Consider the following 19577-nt stretch of genomic DNA (forward strand, 5'->3'; position numbering starts at 1 on the left):
ATTCAAGAGCATTGTTAGGAGAAACCAACACTGTGGATTTTTTTTTGTATCATATCTTGCTACAAGATGTGAAAAACTAGGAAGTCTCTAGAATTTCTTTACGTATTACATATTGGTAATTCAGGGGCCCTTTTACTAAGACTTGTGAGCATCTACGTGCGCCAAAATGGAGTTACTGCCTGGCTACCACATGGCTCTTGCGGTAATTTCATTTTAGGCACGTGTCCGATACATGCGTCTGAATAATAATTTTTATTTTTGGATGCATGTATTAGGTGCATGCCAAGTGGCATTTGACGTGCGGAGGTCATTATCGCATGGTTACCACTTTACCACTAGGTCAATGGCTGGCAGTAAGGTCTCAGACCCAAACTGGACATGTGTCTACACTACAGCAGGCCATTTTTCAGCGCGCCTTTGTAAAAGGGACCCTAGTAAGGTTCTGCATATAAGATAGAGATAGACCATATATGTTTTAGAGTCGCTTTGGAATAATGGGGAACTCCGAGTACAAGGCATGCCACTGTAGTCTATGCTGTTTGTAATTTTCTCAGTAGTGAGACTTTTAATCCTGCATAAAAGGCATTACAATAGTCAAATTTAGATAGTACTAGTGATTGAGTTAACGATCTAAAAATTGAGCTTGGAAATTATAGTCTTGGTCATTTTAGTTTTCATAATGAATTGAAGATATTGGATACTATTTTAAGTATCTGAGGTTCAAACGATGACTGCTGATTACTCCTAGAATTTTCATGGTTGTTTCTAAAGGGTAGATTATGTTATCAGTGACAACATTTTTGATTTCTACTGGATGATGAGGATTTGTTAGCATTAGCAATTTAGTTTTTTCTCTATTAAGTTTCAACTTGAAATTATTGGCCCAGGTTTCTATAAGATCTAATCTAGATTTGATTTTTGTTGTAATTTCTGTGATATCCTTGACAACATTTATTTATTTGTTACATTTGTATCCCACATTTCCCCACCTATTTGCAGGCTGAATGTGGCTTACATAGTACCGGAGAGGCTTTGAAGTCTCCGGTGAACAAATACAAGGTAATGTTGTGATAGGATAGAGTTCATGTAGCTCTGTCACATTAGGGAGTCGTACAACGGAAGAGTTGAGTAATGTCCATTACGTACTTGAGTTTTGTTGTGTAGCAGAGTTCAGGCATTTAGTTGGGTCGGTAGGGTATGCCTTTTGGAACAGATTAGTCTTTAGTGATTTCCGGAAGTTTAGATAGTTGTACGTCATTTTCAAAGCTTTTGGTAATGCATTACCATGCGATGCCTAAGCATGCACCACAATAGTGCTTTTTAACCTGCGGTAAGCATTCATTAGTGCTTACCACAGCTTAGTAAAAGGACCCCATAGACTGAACAGCATTTTAATGAAGATATCAGAAGTAATTCAGATGTTAATAGAAAATTATTATTATTATTATTAGCATTTGTATAGCGCTACCAGACGCACACAGCGCTGAACACCTGATACAAAGAGACAGTCCCTGCTCAAAAGAGCTTACAATCTAAATAATACAGACAGACAAGACAGTTACGGGTGAGGGAAGTAATGGGAGCTAAAAAGCAGCAGTGAAAAGGCGGGTTTTCAGCATAGATTTGAAAACAGGTAGAGATGGAGCTAGACATATAGGTCCAAGAAGTCTATTCCAGGCATAAGGTGCCACGAGAGAAAAGGAGTGAAGCCTGGAGTTAGCAGTGGAGGAGAAGGGGGACAACAAGAGAGATTTGTCCAGTGAACGGAGTTCACGGGGAGGAATGTAGGGAGAGATGAGAGTGGAGAGGTAATGGGGGGCTGCCGAGTGGATGCATTTAAAGGTCAGAGTGCTGTTTCCTCTTCTGCTGGGGCTCCTTTTACTAAGTGGCGGTAAGCCCAATGCGGGCTTACCGCTTGCTACAACGGAAGTACTGCCAGGCTACTACAGCAGCCCAGCTGCACTTCCCACCCCTACTGCGCCATCATTTCTAGCGCTACAAAAATTTAGTTATTTTTTGTAGCGCCAGACTGTACCCAGCGGTAATCGAACAGTGCCATGCATTGCCTGGTTACCGCCAAGTTAGCACGAGAGCCCTTGTCGCCACCTCAATGGGTGGTGGTAAGGGGTCCCCTACCCCCCCCAAAAAAAATGGCCAAGCAGCAAGTGTTTTACTTGCTGCCCAGCCATTTCCTGCAGGAAAGCAAGACCTTCCTTTTTACCAGCTGTGGTAAGGGGCCTCGGTGCATGTGTAAAACATGCGCCAGCGCCGGACCCCTTTTGCTGAAGCTTGGTAAAAGAAGCCCTTGATGTCTGCCAGTGAATTTTAAGCAAGTTTCATACAAACTGGATGGAAACCCTACTGTTAAAAGTCCAAAATTGCTTCTCCTTTCACTTTAATGGAAATGAATGGAACAAATTAACAAATGAGTTCCAGTGCCACAAACACGAATGAACCAAATGAAATGAAAACTGATCTGAAAATGAACTGAACTGATAATGCTTTCAGTGCACATCCCTAATGAGTGGAATTGATGCTAATGAAGTCTGGCTGAGGGCAGAACATATGCTTATTAGCAGGAAAAAATTGCTTTGGAAGGGGTTAATTCAGAAGATACACGTGATCTTATTCAAAAAGCAACCATAGCAAGATGGAAAGACAGTGTTTTAGATAGATGGGGGATTGAGAAATGGATTTGAGTATCACCTGCAGAAACAGTGTTAACATCCTAAGGGCCCTGTTTACTAAGGTGCACTAGTGTTTTTAGCACGCGCTAAAAATTAGAGCATACTAACACTAGAAACACCCATAGGAATATACAGGTGTCTCTAGCATTAGCGCATGCTAAAAACATTAGCGCACCAACAGCATGGCTTAGTAAACAGGGCCCTTTGGAGTTAATCAGTATGACAAGAGTGCCAACACTGATGTAAAAGAAGAGAGGACCCTACATACATTTATTTATTTATTTACTTATTTATTTATTAGGATTTATGTACTACCTTTTTTGAAGGAATTCCCTCAAGGTGGTGTATAGCATGAATAATTCAAACATAAGCAATAGATAATTACAGTAGTAAAATTATTCAAATAACAATACAAAATATGGCATAGTATGCTACATTACAATATCAACACAATATGCAATAAACATTTTAATAAACTGCATAGAGTGTAAGCAAAGATAAAACATATAGGTAGATAAGATCGAGTTCAGGAAAGATCCTCAGACAAGCGGAGAACTCGAACGCCCCATGGGAGAACACAGGTACAGGAGAAAGTGGGATGTTTGACCACGGAGACACAAAGCCTGGAAAGATGGATCTTAAAAACACTTGTTTATTGATGAAAAATGACGCAACACAACAGTTGTGTTTCGGCCGTTAGGCCTGCATCAGGAGTCTAGAAAACACATATAACATATACATAAGCATAAGATAAAAACCAAACTAAGATAAAAGAAAGTTGGGACAAGGAGATGCTGAGATGGAGAGGAGAAAACAGACAGATGTCAAGCTACAAGGGACGAGAGGGAAGAAATGTTGGTCTACAAGGGTAAAGGTAGGGAAATGAAGGAAAAATGCTGGGAATGATAGAAGAGTCCATTGGAGGTTGTCAAGATGATGAGTGAGAAGAATAAGGTAAATAGAGAGGGTAGAAATGTGGTAATGGGAACTAGATGAAACACAGAAGGGAATAGGAGGCTGGGGAAGCAGAGAGATGGGAAATGGGAGAATTAGGGGTGAGAGAGCACTAAATGAAGAGATAGATTTAATAGGCATCTCAGAGACCTGGTGGAAGGAGGAATATTGCAATGATAGAGTTAATCAAACTGGAGGGGGGGGGGGGTTTATGCTATATGTTAAAGAGAGAATTGAGTCAACCAAAGTAAACATTCTATGCGAAACAGATAGTAGTACGGAATCCTTATGGATATATCTAGTCCTTAGTGGAATTCAGGGCATAGTACAAGAAGAAACAGTCTTGGATCTGCTGGGAAACAGTGATCATAAAGCAAATCTAATGTAGCAGCATTTAATTTTCGAAAGGGTGACTACGATAAAACAAGGAAAATGATTAAAAACAAGTTAAAAGGAATGACTACAAAGGTTAGGACTTTAAATCAGGCATGGACGTTATTTAAAAATACCATCTTGGAAGCACAGACCAGATGCATTCCACGTATTTACAAGGAAAGAAGAGCAAATGACAGCCAGCATGGTTAAAAGGTGAAGTGAAAGAGGCTATTAGAGCCAAAAGAACATCCCTCAAAGCAGTGGTGTTCCTAGGGTGGCTGACACCCGGGGCGGATCACTGATGCGCCCCCCCCCCTCGGGTGCAGCATGACCCCCCCACCCCTGGCGAAAGGACACCCCCCTGGTGCAGTGCGACCCCCCCTACCCCCGGCGAAAGGACACACCTCCCCCCGGCAAAAGGACACCCCCGGGTGCATTTTTATCTGCTGGGGGGGGGGGGGGTGCCGCTCGCCTGTCGGCTTCGCTCGACAGGAAGTAACCTGTTCCGGGGCAGAGGGAGCATGGAACGAGCAGAGTAGACAGGCACGCGGCACCCCCCCAGTGGCGTGCACCTGGGGCGGACCGCCCCCACCGCCCCCCCCCCCTTGGTACGCCACTGCCTCAAAGAATGGGAAACGGATCTGAATGAAGAAAATAAGAAGCAACATAAGCACTGGCAAGTTAGATGAAAAGCATTGATAAAGAAGCCTTAAAGAGATTATGAAGAGAAACTTGCCATTAAGGCAAACAGTAACAACTTTTTCAGGTGCATTGAAGCAGAAAGCGTGTAAGGGAATTCTTGGTACCATTAGTTCATGACTAGAAAGCCTGACGTTAGTGCCGTTCAAAATAGTGGAGACTACTATAAAGAATAAGATAAACATGGTTTAATGGAATAGAGTCAGCATGGATTCAGCCATGGGAAGTCTTGCCTCACCAATTAGCATTTTTTCTTTGAAGGTGTGAATAAACATGTTGATAAAGGTGAGGTGGTTGATGTAGTGTATCTAGATTTTCAGAAAGCTTTTGACAAAGTTTCTCATGAGAGACTCCTTAGAAAATTAAAGAGTCATGTGGTAGGAGGCAATGTTCTGTTGTGGATTAGGAATTGGTTATTGGACAGAAAACAGAAGGTAGAGGTAAATGGACATTTTTCTCAATGGAATAGGATGAATAGTGGAGTGCCACAGGAATGTGTACTGGGACCGGTGCTATTTAACATATTTGAAAATGATTTGGAAATTGGAACAACAAGTGAGGTGATTAACCCCCCACCCCCCTTTTTATAAAGCCGCGCTAGTGACTGCAGGTGCGGTAATGCCGACACAGCCCATTCAAAGTGAATGGGCTGTGTCGGCATTACTGCACAGCAGGCGCTAGTGTGGCTTTGTAAAAGGTGGTGGGGTAAGTTTGCAGATGACACAAAACTATTCAAAGTTGTTAAAACACATGCAAACTGTGGAAAAATTGCAGAAAGACCTTATGAAATTGGAAGATTGGACATCCAAGTGGCAGATGAAATTTAATGTGGACAAATGCAAAGTGATTTGGATTATTCTTCCCAATGTGCATCACTTTGCATTTGTCCACATTAAATTTCCTCTGCCATTTGGATGCCCAGTCTTCCAATTTCCTAAGGTCTTCTTGCAATTTTTCATAGTCCACATATGTCATCTGCAGATATAATCACCTCACTTGTTGTTTTGATTTCCAGATCATTTCTAAATATGTAAAATAGCACTTATCCCAGTACAAATCCCTGAATCACTCCACTATTCACCCTCCTCCACTAAGAAAAATGGCCATTTAACCCTATCCTCTGTTTTCTGTCCAATAACCAATTTCTAATCCACAACACAGAATTTCCTCCTAACCCATGGCTTTTTAATTTTCTCAGAAGTCTCTACTGTCTACTTAAATCACTTTGAATATCAGGCCCCTTAATAATAAGTACTGAAATCCACAGGAAATATGGAAATGCACCTTGAATATTGCATGCTGCTCAAAATTCAAGTGGCAAATACCTGCTGGTTTTTGTTGAAAAACATGGTGCTGTGTTAGCATTTAAGGGCCTCTTTTACTAAACCTCTCTAGTGATTCCCATGCGGCAAATGCGAGGCAGCGCATTCAAATTGAATGAACTGTGTTGCATTTGCCGCACCGGGAATCACTAGCGTGGTTTAGTAGAAGAGGCCCTTAATGCTCAATGATAAAGGAGGAATCATTCACCTAAGCTAATCACAAGATCAAGCTCATATCATGGATTGACCAATCACAAAACAATGTCAAAAATGAAAAGCCTGTATTAAAAGGAACTTTCTTTTTTAAGGGCTATATCCTATAAGGCCACATGTATTCCATTGAATTCAAATAGAAAGTTCATGTTTGCCCTATTGTATCTCACTCCTTTTCAGTAGTACTTCAAGGTGAATTGCTTTAAGATTCATTAGGTTATTTCTCCATTGCCTGAGGGCTTATAAGTTTGTCCCCGAGGTAATGGAGGGTTCCCAAAGTCACAAGGTGCATCTGTGGATTTGAACTGTGGTTTCCCTGGGGCTTAGCCCACAACAGTAACTACTAGGTTACTCCTCCATCCCCTAAGGTTGTTCATGATGGTTCTGATTACCTGTTTGTACCGTTTCATGAACATCTTACTTCTAAGATCTTTTCCTCCTTTAAAACTATTGATTAAGGCTGCATGAGTGGATTGTGTTGCTGCACTGAAGTAATTTAAATAATTGTGGTGAAAATTCTATTATTTGTTGTCCTCATAATCTTGGCCATATGGAAAACCCATAATTAAAAGTTCTGTTGTGCTTGAAATCTTTGGTAGTGCTGTTAAATTTACACAATATTGTCACCCTAGTTGTACCAAAGGAGGTACATTTTATAACCCTAAATTCTTTCCAGTGGGCATACCTGTAAGTGCAGAAAGAACAAAGGGCCCCTAGAATAATAAGGAAATGAAGAGCTTTTTCAAAGAGCTTCAGAATTAATGTTCTGGTGCTACAGTGACTGAACATAAGGATATTTGTGGGAATCTTACACAAAGCTGCTGACTTGGTTGCTAGGAAACTTGATAACAAGAAAAATCTTATAAAAAGAAGCACAGAATTTTGATAATGCCAGCTGATTTGCATGTTTATTCCTTGTTATGGTAAATTGATGGCTGGTGGAGAAGTAAGTTATAAGCCATGTTCCTCCTAAACTGATGAAGTTATATGTTGGTGGGGGCCCCCAAGAGCCATTTGTTAAATTATGTAATGAAAACAATGTCTGTGCTATGGAATACTACAGAAAGGTGAAACTGTCAGTGCAAGATAATTGCCCTCTAAAACACCTAGGGCTAAATTTTCTAAAATGTAGTATTTTTTTTTGTCGTTTCCATGCATTAATTGCCATAAATAATAAGTGGTAACTGCAAAACCTCTGCAGCTTTTTTAATTTTAATAAATCAAACAACCAGAAATGTCAAACCGTTGGGGGGCATTCCAAACATCGTCCCATACAATTTAACAATACAAATGTCTTTATCACATGTTAACTTCATTGTAGATAATGCAGTGCAGTTAGTTACACCTATTCAAGTATCATTAAGTGTGCTGCTCTAACCAGGGGCGGCCCAAGGCAATCTGCTGCCTGAGGAAGAGATAAGGTGGCTCCCTGGCCCCCCAGCATTGCGCCCCCCCCTCCTCAAGTCGAACATCTTTCCACACTTGCTTTGCCAACTTCCTCCTCCCTCCCAGCCACAGTCTGGCATCTTCCCCCTTCTTTCTTCAACACCCCTCCCCAAGCCAATGGGGATTGCTGCCACTACCAAGTTTTGAAAAAAGCAACAACAAAAAAGAAGGTAGGATGGGGAGGGGAGTTGAGGAAGGAAGGAGGGGGAAATGCTGCACCATAAAGAGTGCCACCTGAGGCCCCCGCCTCAGTTGACCTAATGGTAGGGCCGCCACTGGCTCAACCATTAGGGTACTCCTCTAGGATTGTTTAAGATGAATGAACATCAAGACTGTGAACTTGTGCAAGTTGTAGTGATAAATTGAAAAGATGGGTTGTTTTACAATTTTTAAGTCATGCTTATTGGGTTACCAGTGAAGACTGGCATTGTACCAAGTTTTAATGCTTTTTATAGGGAGGTTTTTTGCTGATGATCTGAAAAATACCCTATAATGTTGTCACTTTACTAGGTGGATTTTGGGTTGAACAAGGGTTCTGAGGCTTTTTTCTCCCTTATGAGCATACTTTGGTGTGTCAATTTATCACTATAATTTAAGCTAAGGTGATAAAAGCTGGTGATTAAAAAGAGTGTATGCACTTCTGTCTTCTATTTTTGCATTAACTTGTGTATGTTGACTAGCACCCACATAGCTGTGAGTGGTGTCTTGACTGCCATAAATGTGCTCCCATACCCTCTCTCCCGAGCACTCCCATTACATGACTAGCCCCACCCCTGAACCCAGCCGCCATTTCAAATGCCCTCCCCCTCCAATACTGCCCCTATCTGATCCCCTACCCCACCAATACCAAGCCTTCCTGGGTTTCAGTATCCCTCTCCCCCGTGCCTATCTTTACCTCCTTGGTGGTTGAGTGGGTCTTTGGGGCAGGAGTGAAACCCACTCGCTCTTCCCCTAGCTGCTGCAGCTTTAAAATGGTGGCTACAACTCCATAATCTACACACATTCCAAAATTATTAACATGTGACTAAATCAAAACTATCCTAAAATTACTGTAGGTTACTGCTGCTGGCAGTGGATGAGTATCAGAAGGAAAGACAAAAGTCCCAAATCTTTTGGAAAAGGGCTTTGTGCCTCCGGCCAGATAATGCCATAGAGTTTGGTTTGGTTCTGTTCAATTAACCTTGCAGAATCAAAAGAATTAACAAAGTGCTATTTCTGGACAACAGTCAGAATAAAGTTTGTTGGTTTCTTCTCTCAGGTGTCAACTAGAAAGAATAAAATGACTATGTGTGATTTTGTTACAGAGAATAATTTTAGTATGAACATGTATTAGTGTGTTTGATTTTTGTGTAGTTAGAAATGTTGTTCTCCACCCTATATTCTCCCTATGATTAAAGGGCAGGTTAGAAAGCATTTGATTAAATCACATTTGGTTATCTTGGACAGCAAGAAAGACAAAAAATAAGATTGCTCTTAAGATTGTGGTTGCAGAGTAGTAGAGTTTGTTTATGGGACAATATTTCCCTATTTTTATGGGCTCTGGGGAGACTTCCAAGTTGGTGCCAATCTAGGTGGGATTCAGATCTGGATTTAGGGAGAAAATACATACAGAACATGGACTGGGTTCAGAGTCCCCAAAGTCAAATTTGATTATCTACATATTAACATCTGTTCAGTAGCAATAAAAATAGAGCTCAGTTTGGAGGGTGGAATAATCCTATATAATAAAACGCATCTCCAACATTCTGAAGCTGACTGTATGGCTGAGGCATTCCTGCTCTCTGTATCCATCTCCTGAATTGACATCACGTACTTCCGGGTTTGTCAGAAGCAGAAGTGACCAACCACACAAGGTTTCTTGGCTTCAGAATGTTGGAGGTACATTCTATTAAATGGGATTGGTCAGTTCCTTGAAGCACAGCCAGAGCTCAGCGTCCTGCACAGTAATGCTTAGACACGAGAGAGAGGGAGGGAGGGAGGGAGGGGGGCCTGACACCAGAGAAGGGGAGGGGGAGGTATCTGTCAGACACACACTCTCTCTCTCTCTCACACACTCTCTCTCATAGTCAATGTCTTTCTCTCTCTCACACTCTATGTCTCACACTGTATCACATTCACGCTCTATGTGTCACACAGTCACTCACACACTCTCGTGGTCTCATACACTCAGTCTCACAGAGAGTCTGTGTCTCACACACACTCTCTCTCTCGCACACACTGTATCTGTGTGAAATACACTCTCTCTCTCACACAGTGTCTCACATACGCACTTGCACACACTCTCATTCTCACACACACACACACACACACTCTCTCTCACAGACACACTCGCAACCAGACTCACTCTCACACACACACACACTCGCACATTCACTCTCTCTCTCACACACAGTCACTCTCACATATACTCTCTCAAACATACACACTCCGAGGAAAACCTTGCTAGCGCCCGTTTCATTTGTGTCAGAAACGGGCCTTTTTTACTAGTATAAAATAATTAATTACAATGGTACATCACATTTTACCTTTTCACGAACGGGTTTTGTGTATACACTGAAACTCAAAATTCTGGTAAAAGGTAACCTACCAGGCAGGGAAGAATAGCATTAAAAAAATGGTAGCATATTAAACTCATCTTCCCCTGCATTAAAGTGGCTATTCATATGACCTTTGGAAGCAATGCTTAATGCATAATAACTACAGTCCTCATTTGACCTCTCCTAAAAGAAATTTGACAAGAATTTTCTTTTGGATTTCAAGGGTACTTCAGGTATACTATAAGGCTCACTTTTAAACAGAAAAACATCCAAAAAGCAGCACAAAACGGCAGATGGATGTTTCTCTTCCAAAAACGTCCAAATTGCTATATTTGAAACACATTTTTAAGATTTTTTTTATGTAGTTCGTCTGCAGTGCATGCAAATCACAAGGGAGCAGGTTGGGGGTGGGATTCAGGCATTCCCACAACTTGGACATTTTTCTGCCATAATGGAACAAAGCAAAAGCATCCAGGGCTAAAAGTTGTACGTTTTGGTCTGGACCTGTTTCAACCACAACTAAATACTATAAATATGAATTCCACACTATTCACAGTGATACAAGTGTAAGTATAAATATAAATAAAATGCCTAATTTAGGAAGGCAGATCTCAGTGGCTGCATATACTGAAAGAGCCAAAAATTGCTCCAAAGAATATGGTAAGCCTCATAATAAGAATATTGCAAACTTCCTATATCAATATTTTTAATATATAACAACATCACAGCTTATAACTTTATATAAACAAGAAAGGTAAGCAACATAAATTCACAGAATTAAGGCTCAATTGAATGACAACTATCTCTTAAGGCTCTACGGAGCCATCCATTTTGCCCATATTGGCTTCTTCAGGAGCTTAGCCATCAACATCCTATAATGCCACAATGCTGCCAAGCTGACACCTATTCAACAGCATGGAATTCTGGGAAATTATGCTGCTTACCTTTTTTATTATATAAATATATAAGTTGTGATGCTGTTATATATTAAAAATATTGATATAGGAGGTTGTCTTGACCGATAATGGTGGAACAATTGTGAGGCTTACCATAGTCCTTGGAGCAATTTTTGGTTTATGTGGCCACTGAGTTCTTTCCTCCTAAATTAGGCATTTTGTTTATATTTATACTTATAGCACTGTGAATAGTGTGGGATTCATATCTGTAGTATTGCGTTGCACATTTAGCGCCCCTTTTACCTAGCTGCTGCAAAAGGGGGCCGGCGCTGCCATCCGCATGTGTTTTACAAGCGCTCCAAGGCCCCCTTTTACCACAGCTGGTAAAAGGGAAGTCTCGATTTCCTACAGGAAATGGCTAGGCAACAAGTAAAGCACTTGCCTGCGGCCATTTGTAAGAGGAGCCCTTACCGCCACCCGTTGAGGTAGCGGTAAGGGCTCCCTCATTAACCCGTCAGTAACAGGGCAGCACACGGCACTGCACGATTACCACCAGATACACTCTGGTGCTACAAAATAAATTAATTTTTGTAGCGCCGGAAATGACGGTGCATTAAGGGTGGGATGTACCACCAGGCTGCTGCGGTAGGCCAGTGGTGCTTCCTGTATAGCGAACGATAAGCCTGCGTTGGGCTTACCACCTCTTGGTAAAAGGAGTCCTTAATTTTTTGAGGCCATGTTTTCCATCAGTGGTGTTTTTTCTTAGTCACGACTAAGTCATAAAAAGGTGCCCTAAATGACCACTGGAGGGATTAAAGCATGACCCCCTTACTCCCCCAATGGTCACTGACACCCTCCCACCCCCAAAAGATATGATTAAAAATATTACTTACCAGTCTTTATGACATCTTCAGATGTTATGGCCAGTCCTATTAGAGCAGCAAGCAGGTCCCTGGAGTAGTCTAGTGGTCAGTGCTGTGCACTTTAGAGAAAAGGACTCAGGCCCATATCACACTATAAATGTTACACTTTTGGTAGAAAGCGTGAGCCCTCCAAAACCCACCAAAAATCTACTGTACCCACATATAGGTGACACCTGCAGGCATAAGGGCTTTTATATTGGTGTACAGTTTGGTATAGTAGGTTTTTGGTGGTTTTTGTAGGGCTCCCCATACAATATAAGGGGGTAATGGTGAATTGTGTACCCGGCACCTTTTATGTGAAGTCCACTGCAGAGCCCCCTAGGCTGCCCCACTGCTCTGTTGGGATGTCTGTGTGGCCATCCTGCTAAGATTGCAGGCCCCTCATATATCCCAATGGCTTGTTTTTGTGTGTTTTTCCCTTGGATGATTTGTTTTTTTGTGAAAATGGTCACAAAAGAAAAAAGCACTGAGCACAAAACATCTAAAAATGTCTAGAAAGTGGCCATTTTTGAAACAAAAAGATATTTTTCAGGTTCGAAAATGGCCATGTTCGCCACTTGATTTTTAGATGATTTCATCAAAACATTCAAAGTTGGATTTATATATCATATTGAAATTGCCCCTCCACATGATAAAGAAGTGTATTACATTCTACCACAGAGTCTTTTATTGGGATTTTATTTAAAGCAACATGAAAATGTTAGTTACTGCCTATTAAGGGACACAATGTGCAGAAAGGATAATTGTATGTTGAGCCTTTAAGATGAGCCTCCAAAGTATACCAGAGAAAGCATGTTAGCAAAAGATTTTGTTGCATCACTGAACTGATAGGAAAATTGTAGACTGTGGTTTAACATGAGGCTTTAACATGCAGCCTCTCGTGAAAGGGATTATTTCCAAAAATGTGTTTGCTGGGTATTAGTTTTTGAGTGTTATACGGCCAGTATTAAAATATGCTACAAAATGGCCTTTTTAATAGGTAAAAATTCTGCTTTGGTAAAGCTCTCTACATAAACATTGATCTGACATTTTTTGGAGAAATGGCATAGCTATGTTTCTGAGAACTATAGAAGAAATACTTCCGCTTACGTAGTGCTTATTGTAAATGCTTTCCACGATTCGTCTGCATATGCACTGTTATGTTCCAATACATGCTGTATCTGCTATATGTGTACTTAAATCTTCAGTAAACTGGCACAAAGAAGCTACTCAGGGGTCCTTTTACTAAGGTGCACTGAAAAATGGCCTGCGGTAGTGTAGACGCGTGTTTTGGGCGTGCTCAGAATCATTTTTTAGTGCACCTGTAAAAAATGCCTTTTTAAAATTTTTGCCAAAAATGGACGTGCGGAAAATGAAAATTGCTGCGCGTCCATTTTGGGCCTGAGACCTTACCACCAGCCATTGAACTAGCGGTAAAGTCTCACATGGTAACCGGGCTGTAATGACCTACGAGTGTCAAATGCCACTTGACACGCATAGCTGACACGCATCAGAAAATAAAAAATATTTTTGGACATACACTAAAAATGAAATTACTACAAGGGCCATGTGGTAGCTGGCCAGTAACTTGGATTTGGCGCACGTTGGGCGCGCGTAGACATTTATGCAGCTTGGTAAAAGGGCCCCTCATGTCTTTACCTGACAAGTCTGAAATACCATCCTCTATGGCACCTCTGTGATCAGTGTATGCTGTTTAAAATTCTTCATGCAGTCATTGTGTTTTATATTCTATCCATAATTCATAGGTAGGTAGAATAGCAAGTTGCTGGACTGATTCAAATTCTTGACTGCTAAAAAGTTAGATAGATATGTCTATTTAAATTTCCTCCCAGGAGAAAGCTCAAGGGGCTTATTTATTTAAGCATGCTCATCAGTTAGCATATGAACATTACATTGGCAGTACCAGTTAATGTGCACATTAATTTGCATGCTGAGGGCATGATGTGCTAAGGGCATGATGTGCTATAGGGCAGGAAATGGGTGGGTTATGAACAGACAATGGACATGAACTGCACTTTGAAGTTAGTGCCTGGTACTTACCATACACAGTTAGCATGGTTGGACTTACTGGCTCCTGAAAAGGAAGAGCTAAGTGCATTCAAGCTAACTGTGAATACTACTGATAGGGGTCAAACAGCCAAATAAGTGTTTTCTCTTGATGTAACCATGGTACAGTAGCCATTCCATCCTCCCCTAACCACTCAAGATCCAATAGATAACAAGAGAAAGCCACATGGTATGCAAGCATTGTACAAAAAAAGAGTAGAACAACCAGGACCCTGTTTTCTTTTTGCCTTTGTCCAAGTACCACTCAGGTGGTGTGAAAGCCCAAGCTTCGTCTTGAAAGTCCAGTCACATAGCTCTTCACATGTGTGGGCCATGTGTCACAGCTGCTCCAGCCTGTACTTGACCCCACACTATGCAGAAAAATGTATCCTTCACTTAGTAAGACAATGACAGAGGGCAATCAGAACTACCAATCCTTCCATGCAGTAGGGTCAAACAGCACTGATACAAGCCGGCTTGAAATGTTGCAGAGTGTAGGTCAAGCACCCATATGGCCAGAGGCAGATCCAGCTACTTGTGGAATCCATCACTACACCCTCTCCAAAAGAAATTACACAATGTGATACCCGCAAGTGAGCCTTCTCCAGAATAGCCCCCACTCTCTGGAATGCACTGCCTGAAAGGCTCTGCTTAACACAAGACTATCTGTACTTCAGGAAGCAAGTGAAAGCTTGGCTCTTCAACCAGGCCTTTAATGGAAGAAGTAACTAATTAATAGTCTCACTCACACAAAAGGAGAGACACGGGCTGCACATACTGCAGCAGGACATGTTTATCCACTCCTACCCTAGCTGAGATAATATTTAACCATCTTTCTGGCCTCATGTGCAACTTTTTTTAAATTAGTGACCTTACTTTCCAACTCTTTACTCTCTTACCTATGTATATGTTTCATCTTTGCTTATACCCTTCACTGTCAATTAAAATATTCTAATATGTATTATGTTGACATTGTAAGTAGTATACTATGCCATACTTTGTATTGTTATTTGAATATTTGTAATGCTGTAATTGCCTATTGCTCATGTTTGATCTATTCTTACTATACACCGCCTTGAGTGAATTCCTTCAAGAAGGTGGTAAATAAATCCTAATAATAAATACATAAATAAATAAAAACCAGCAGATAACTTTCACGGCATGGACTTAAATCAGGGCCCCACTCGTAGACACTGAACATTTAGGCCAAGACACATAGCATTAAAGCCAATACACATAAAAAACAAGCCCCACAATTTTACTCACAAACTCTGATAGCCATTTCAGAGTGACCAAAGTGCTATAACTCAGGTTTTACATGCTTTACAGACTGTAAAGATCTGTCTTGTATTCCATCCAGAATCCTCAGCCACCATTGTCTCTTGAGGCCCTACAACTCATTAGAAGATATCACTAATGAGGAAAATACAGAGCTGTCCAAAAGGCCCAGCCTGAAGGAGCACCTGCTAATCTGGAGTGTTAGGGCTCCAAACATTATGAGTGAACACAGCTTCATATACTCAAATATTTTTCCAGGTACTCTATACAATACATCATGGTCTTGCCAGTACAAAACATTACATTATGTGAGACCCTGTGGTGCTAGTAAGAGCAAAGGCAGGTCAACAAACCTCAGGTACTTCAAGGGGCCCTTTTACTAGTGTAGTAAACTTACCACAGATATAGGACTAAATTCTATAAATGGTGCCTAAATAATCAGTGCAGAAAAAAGTAGCATTTAGAGCTATTCTATAGAGAGTGCTTAAAATTAGTGCCATTTATAGAATAACGCTTAGCACTGGAAACCACAACTACATTTAAGGACGACATTCTTCACTAATGAAACCTTGGTGTAAATCACTGTGACTAAATTAGGCGCAGATCTCCTTTATTCTATAACAATGTGCATAAATTAAAGAAACACCCCTGATCTGCTCATGACCCTCCCATGGCTGCACCCCTCTTTTAGACCTGCACGTAAGTTTTACATGCGGATCTCAGCACCTAAGTTTAACACATGTAATTTCTAATTGAAACCAATTAGCACCAATAATTGATTGTTAAGGCCTAATTATCAGCACTAACTGGCTCGTTATTCAATTAAATTGTGTGTGCAAATTGGGCAGTTTAGCAATATTAAGGCATAGCTGGCTTGTGAATAGATATAACTGATAGAACCTTGGCCGGGAAACAGCCTATATTTGAACTGTGATGAAGCAGAAATTGGCCATACACAATCAGACATCTGAAGTAGACCTTATACATTGGATCAAAGCTGTGTGGACTCAGGAGATAACTCCAGAATTCTGAAGAAAACTGGCCAGATCAATGCACATCGCTGTAAATACTGATTTCTAACAGAAAATGTCTGCAGACAAGACTTTAGATGCGAAATAAAACAGAGACAATTTGAAGCTTTAAAATCTGATTTGTTTCATGTACAGTATATGTTGTTAGATAACAATCATAAATAATGAAAATGGTGGTGGTTGCAAACTTTTTGTCATGACTATAATTTAAGTACCATGATAGAATGTACGCATGTTTGCACATACATGTACAAATGCAAGGACAGTACCTGCATAAATGTGAGCACTTAGGTTATAGAATAGCCCTGAAAGGGTTTTTTTCTTTTTTTTTTTTTTTTTACAGAGGCCTCTTTTAAAATTAGATTATGCCTGAAAATATTTTTGCAGTGTAATTTGGCACTTACTTATAGATGTGCTCAATGGATGTGTTTGGGTAGATCATGGGCATAGTTGCGATTTACATGCATATTTTATAATACATTTGTACAGTATCCCCCTAATTCTATATATGGTGCTCAAAATTGTGGGCTCAAATTCTGGCACACCCCCAATTTGCATGTAGAATTTAATTGAATGAGCCAATTAGCGCCAATTATGTGAATTTACGCACACATCTTTGTAGTTGGTATTTTATAAAGTTGCATGTGCAAATTTTTATGTGTGGATAACAAAAAGTAGGCGTGGCCATGAGACAGCCATGGGCAGGTCAAGGACATTCCTAGAATATGCATGTAGTGTTATAGAATAAGGCAGATCTGCACCTAATTTAAGTGCAAGGACTTACACCTGGTTTCAGTTGATGCAAATCCTCCCCACCTAATATTGAGCATGGATCCAGTGCTAAGCGCTATTCTGCAAATGGCATCCAACTTTGAGTGCCGTTTATAGAATTTTTTTGGGCACCCAAATTTGGACATTATTTGTAAACTTAATCCTACATGCTAATATTTAGAGGCCCTTTTACTAAGCCACGTAGGCGCATAAGCGTAACCTACGCATGTCAATTTTGAACTGCCGCCCGGCTACCAGGTTGCCCGGGTGGTAATTTCATTTTTTACACTCGTCTATTAAGCGTGCTGGAAAATTTCCAGTGTGCAGCGCTAGCCGAGCAGTAATCGACATTGTACGTGCGTAGACAATTACTGCCCAGTCAACATGTGAGACTTTACCGCTAGGTCAATGGGTGGCGGTAAGGTCTCAGGCCCAAAATGGACGAGTGCCAATTTTTATTTTGTTGCACGTCTATTTTTGGCCAAGAAAAAGGCCTTTTTTGCAGGCGCGCTGAAAAATGAACCTGAGCGTGGCCAATACACATGTCTACACCAGCACAGGCCATTTTTCTGCACACCTTAGTAAAAGGACCCGTTAGGCTTTCTCTTGAGTAGGTGTAAGTGTCAGCGTGCACAATCTAAGTACTATTTTATTCAGGGTGTAATTTGATAAATTGTTTAAGGGGGGAAGTTATCAACACATCTTTTTTGAGATGCAGCGACCACAATTGAGTTGTTGGGAGTTGTACAGTCATTAAACTGCACTAATTCTAACAAGTTTCTCTTTTCTATATTTTAAAATGAAACAGCCTGCTGTATGTGAGCATCACTTTGTATGGTGCCCTGTGTCATCCAGACAGGGAAAACACTGAATTGCTCCAGCTAGTTTATGTCAAGCCCCTGATGCAGCCCTTGATAGGGTGAAATAAGACCACCATGTTGGGCAGTTAGAGGAAAGTTGCATGTAGTTTTTACTCATCTGCACTAAATAAGTAGAGTACCACAAGGATCACCTTTATCTCCTCAACTGTTCAATGTATTTTTAAGCTTAATAGGAAGACACTTAGGCCCCCTTTTTACTAAGGTGCGCTCACGTTTTTAGCGCATGCTATTGTGGGCTCGCTAAATGTTAGAGACGCCAATGCATTCCTATGGGCGTCTCTAACGTTTAGCGTGCCCACAATTTTAGCGCACGCTAAAAACGTGGGCGTGCCTTACTAAAAAGGTATTCTAGGCATTTTCTCATTGTCTTATGCAGATGACATTTTTGCTTTAGCCAATGTAGATGACACCATCTTACATGTGAAATATGTTTTCTCTGCAATAGAAGACTGGGCCAAATCCAATCTTCTTAAATTGAATACACAAAAGACCACATTGCTTTGTTTTGGAGATTACCAAAAAGTCTGAACAGTGAATGTAATTTTACCTTTAGGGGCCATTCTTAAATTTAAAGAAAAATTGAGAGTATTGGGTATAATATTGGACAAGTTATCTTTCAAACACCAGATAAATGGGTTGTTAAAATAAATTTCTTTACATTATGTTGATTAAGATCTATTAGATTGACTTGAAGTCCTATATAATTTAGAACCATCACTCAAGCTGTTCTTACCACACTTGGGGGCGCTTTTACTAAGCTGTGGTAAAAAGTGGCCTGCGCTAGTTTGGATGCATGAAATTAGTGCGCATTGTGTCATTTTTTATCATGGCAGGTAAAAAGGCCTTTTTTTAATGGGGCGGTAAATAGCTGTGTGCTAATATCAAAAGTAGTGCTTGGCTATTTACTGCCTGAGCCCTTAATGCCACCTATTTACTTGGCAGTGAGGGCTCACATGCTACTCCAGTGGTAATCAGATAGCACGCGGTAATATGGCCATACTGCCGAATACCGCTGGGAGTGCCCCCTGTGGTAGAAAATAGAAAATTATTTTCTACCATGAGAAACAGCGCACACTAACTTCAGAACTACTGCAGGGCACCCACATTATCCCAGCTGTTGATCCGCGCTTTAGCCCTTCTGCAGCTTAGTATACGGGCCTCTTAGATTATTGTAATTCTCTGTATTGTTCCCTTGCTCAACAGCTTACATGTATTACAAAATACTTCTGCTAGATTAATATATTGCGTGGGAAGGTACTCTGAAGAATCTCCGCTATTGAATGATTTACATTGGCTCAAGGTTGATGGTTGTATCTATTTTATATTGGCATGTATGATTTATAAAAGGTTTTACGGGTTTAAAAACATAAAATCACAATCTCTGTCTAGAAAAAGGTCTTAAGAGCATTTCTAAATAAAATATATGGAGTAATTTGATGAATTTGGGTTAGAATGCTGGTCCAAATCTTAATATTTTGAAAGGCAAAGGAATTCTCCCTAAATGATTTACAATTAACA

The 19577-nt window shown here is 40.7% G+C and overlaps 1 protein-coding gene across 1 annotated transcript in view; it reads left to right on the forward strand.

Annotated features, from left to right (window-relative positions):
• The window catches only part of LOC115472797, a 78424-nt gene that overhangs the window by 25290 nt on the left and 33557 nt on the right, over positions 1-19577 (forward strand). The gene's annotated exons all lie outside the window — the stretch shown is intronic.

This window comes from Microcaecilia unicolor, chromosome 6, assembly GCF_901765095.1.
Source record: "Microcaecilia unicolor chromosome 6, aMicUni1.1, whole genome shotgun sequence".
Lineage (NCBI taxonomy): Eukaryota > Metazoa > Chordata > Amphibia > Gymnophiona > Siphonopidae > Microcaecilia > Microcaecilia unicolor.